The following is a 4,571-nucleotide window of genomic DNA, read 5'->3' as shown; positions in this document are numbered from 1 at the left end:
TCATAATTATCGTATAACTCGTTTTGTTCAGGGTGTTTTAGCTCGTACAGACTGTTACAATCCAACACATATTAGAAATGTCCAAGTTTTTGATAATAGTGACTTCCACTGAAAGTGATGCACATTTAACTGTTTTGGATAATCAAAAGTGTTCAAGAAATTAGTTTGACGGCTGCTTATCTGCTCAATACAGAATATAATCAGTTCTAAATACTAGGTTATATTTGACTTAAATACTTACTTAAATAATGTACGCCCATTTCAACGCCCAAATGTTGAAAAACAGCAATTAACAAAATTGTTAAATAATTCAAGTGAATGAAAACACGAAATGAAAATATATTTGTGCCGCGTCGCGACAAAACCTGTCTTAATGACATTGATGACGTTTTATGGAAAACCGGAATTAAATGACGTCACGTATTTTATCCAGGAAGTGAGAAGTTATATTTGTAAACACTGAAGAAAAAATAGATATTTGTATAGGTTATTGACTTAGATGTGTTAATATGGATGCAGAGTTGGAGGTAAGTTATCTTTTTATGTATTTCATTATTTTGTTCTGTCAAAGGAGGGCGTAAATTTGGTTTTACCATAAATTTGCACTTAGGTATAACATGTAAATAAATAACGTTAAATGCATACATCACCTTATATCGGCATCATAACATCCCTTAAAACTGGTTAAGTTAACTTATTCCCTGTCTTAAACTCAACCCGTCAATATATACATTTATAATTGGACATCGTTACGTTTTATAAATGAGAATTATTATTATTTTATTCGTATTTTGATGCAATGACATTCAAAATGAAAATCTCTTTGTTTTACTGTATTTGAATTTATATTGTTTAGTATGTTGTACAGTACTGTAATATGCTATTCCAATAGATATGTTCACTAAACGAATAAATATGTTCAAAAAACGAAATATCATGTTTAAAATGAGATGGAAAAAGTGTCGAGTCATTATATCGATGTTATTACCAAGAGTTGATGTAATATATAACGTTAATTGAGTGTTAAAATGAACAGACGGTGGCCCAGTGGAAAGATCATCGTGCAGCACCCGGGAGACTTAAGTTCAATTCCTGATATGAGCTATACCTTTTTTTTTGCTTTAATCACATTTCCACTAAAGTGTGTTGGTATATATTGTTTTATCCTTGATAAATTTTGAAAATAAAATGGTTCAAATAATACAAAACTACCCGGTTCTTATGACAGATATAATGAGGTTTTTCCTATAATATATTTTCAGGAGTTAGAGAGTGTGTACTCAAATCATTTTGGAAGAACGCCAGTTTCCACACCATTTGCATCACAAGAGTTAGGCGAGTCGTGTTAAGTTGATAATGAAGTCGACAACGATGATATTGACACAATTGACGGGATATTGGAAGGACGTGTGAGGGATTATATTTTGCAGCAAGAAATCGTAGATGAAGATACAGACAGTGATGGCAATGGAGAGGCTGAATTAGATGAAAGCGATATTGAAGTGGCTGAAAATTGTGAGCTTACAGATATAAAGAAAATGTGTAAAGATGGATGTGGTTGTCAAAGGAAATGTTCACAACAGCTTAATGTAGGAAATGTGTATGAACACATACTTAACTTAAGAGAAATGGACACAAATGAAAAAGAAATGTATATTATGGCCATCTTACAAGACGACCGCGCCACGGCAACAACTAAGAAAGGAAAAAAGAGACAACGGATGCGTTATACATTTAAATTTAATTGGTCCATTGTTTGCAGGAGAACATTTCACCTCTGCTATGACATAGGAAGAAGTGCCTTACAAGGTCTAATGGCGCACATGGCAACAAATGGGATCGTTCCAAGGACCCATGGAAACACTGGAAGACGGCTCAAGCACGCCCTAACGTTTGACGATGTGCAGCGCGTGGTAAAGTTTCTCCTGAACTATGCAGAACGTGAGGGGTTACCAATGCCTGCAGCTCAAAGAGGGCGAGACAATATTCCGCCAACTTATCATCCTGCAAGCGAAACGAAACTGAAGACATTCAAAGAATATGAGAAACAGGCTGTAGATTCGGTGGTTCCCATTCGATGTGTGAAGCTGATCGCCTTCAAGACAATTTGGTCGACATGTGTACTCCATATCAAAATCGCATCTCTGCGTGACGACGTCTGTGCTACATGCGAAAAAATCAGGAAACGCGTGATGGACGCTGTCGAGGAAGACGACAAAAAAGAAGCGGCGGATGCATACAGCGCTCATATAACGAAGGCACAACAGGTAAAGTACAAAGTTTTTTTTGTATGCCAAAGAATTTTTTTGTGATGATAATATGAATAACTGCCGCATCAATTTCCTTTCTCGAGAAGCAATAAGAAAGTACCCGTGTAGTGGATCGAACCCATGACCTTTAAGGTGAGAGGTGCACAACTATCCACTAGACTCCCCCACCGTTATAGTTTTATTTATGTACATAAATCATGATGTGCATACTTACTTAAATCACAAATACGAGTCTGCTATTCTCAGTTATTATTATACGACAATGTCAATTTCTGGTAAAAGTGAGTTATATTCAAGGTAAATGAAAGAGCCGATTATAACATTTTTTCAGGAACGGGAGTTGTACAATGACTGTTTACGTCGCAGTACGGAGACGCGTCACACCGCTGAATGTGAGCGGTACCACCATTTCAGGTTTGACTTTGCCCAAAGTGTTAGCCTGCCGCATTACTACAGACAAATGGGGCCCTTATTCTTCTTGTCCCTTCGGAAGATCAGTATATTTGGATTCCGAATAGATGGCGACCCACACCAGCTGAATTTCCTCATCGACGAGAACGAGACCATGGGGAAAGACGGTTCGAAATCGCACGGACCACATGCCGTCATTTCAATGGTAGACTGGGCCCTTCAAAACTACGGCGGCCAATCAACGTCTTGCTCCATCCACGCCGATAATTGTCCAGGTAAATTTAAACACAAAACAAATCTTTCACAAATCGTATAAAATTTATTAATAGCATACCAGTTTATTTTCGTTTAATTGTGACGAAAGCTGATAGCTTATAGAGTAACTCTCGAGTTAATTTCCTTGCTTGAACTTACCAGTACTGTGTGTAAATATGAGTGGTCACAAGAATGTTTCCCGACTGGTGATCGGACTTTGCACCTCTTTGTCGGAAAGCAGACACTCTAACTCTACGCCCGTCCCTCCTATTTCTAATGGTAATTGTCCGTAACATTTACAATGTCGCACCTTTGCAGTTTTGTGCGTGTGTGCGTTTACGTGTGTTTCTGCTTTAAGTTGCGCGTAAGTGGGCGAAACATTCTGTACAGGAAATTAATTACACACATTTATGTATTTTTTCGCATTACAGGTCAGAATAAGAATTAGTATCTCGTGGGCTACTTCATGTGGAGAGTCATGACCGGACAGCACAGTACCATTGAGTATCTTATGCAAATACCAGCTTCGTCATTATAGTAAAAATATATGCATGAACATATAACGATTTCTTGAATACGAATATATGGATGTGTATTCACATTTGCTTATATTAAGATTTTATTCTCCTGCTGCTTTGACAACATCGTATTTTTGTTTCTGCAACTTTAACATCGTGCAAAATACACATGCTCTTAATTAATAAATCCGTTTATCAAACTCTTGCAGGACATGCAAAATGCCTCGTGGATAGTGGGTTTGGAAATGTGAAGCGATTGTACAGGAGAACGGACTGTGAAAGCCTGGATCAGCTGGAGGAGTTGTGAACAAATCCTCATATTTTAACACAGCGGTTCGTTATCCAGCATGGTCTTGGAGAAACTGGAAAGGCTTCCTTGGCGATCATTTCAAAGCACACGATGGAATAAGGTAACATCACGTTCAATTATAACTCATAAAAGTCCCATAACTTCTACATAATGATTATGGTTTTACGATTGACTAAAAACCCATATATAAATAATAACCGCAAATGTTACAGTATGTAATAAGTAGCCAATCTCCGTTTATTAATTAATGAAAATCGCTTGTTAATCAAGTGTCATGCACGATTAAATTTCAGGAAGTACCAGTACTTTCGATTTTCGTCCACTGAGCCTGGTGTCGTTGTAGTAAGAACGTCGCGATATGCAGAGGAGGACACGCTGAACGTTCTAAAGGATCCTGCCTTCCGGTTCGAGACCCAAGCCCGACCGGATGTTGTTCAAGCTGCAGGATTTAGCCATCCCCGACAAGAATCATTATATAAATACGTCCGACCATACGTTCGGCCTCCGTACCAGGACATTTTATGCCCCGTACCAAACACTTTATAGCTGCGTATGCCTTGTCGCCGATGATTGTTCTATTGTTAATGTAAATTCACGACATCTTTTGTAGATGCATATATATTTCAAACAATAACTCTAATAAAGTGATATTGAAAGGAAATGAAGTTGTTGATTTGTTTTTAAAAAGCAGTTTTTTTTTGCATTCTGATGCTATGATTCCTGTTATTCTTATTTGTTCATATGTTGCTAAGCAACGAAATAAAAATTGAAAATAAAACAATTAAACGGTCTATGTCAGTAATATTC

The 4,571-nt window shown here is 37.3% G+C and overlaps 1 pseudogene; it reads left to right on the top strand.

Moving 5' to 3' along the window:
• The first annotated feature begins 2,715 nt into the window (after positions 1-2,715).
• LOC128210664 (uncharacterized) lies at positions 2,716-4,310 on the top strand (annotated as a pseudogene).
• Positions 4,311-4,571: the final 261 nt, after the last annotated feature.

This window comes from Mya arenaria, chromosome 12 (genome assembly GCF_026914265.1).
Source record: "Mya arenaria isolate MELC-2E11 chromosome 12, ASM2691426v1".
NCBI classification, from domain to species: Eukaryota; Metazoa; Mollusca; class Bivalvia; order Myida; family Myidae; genus Mya; species Mya arenaria.
The sequence above is the reverse complement of the archived record's forward strand: the minus strand, read 5'-3'. Positions and strand labels throughout refer to the sequence as shown.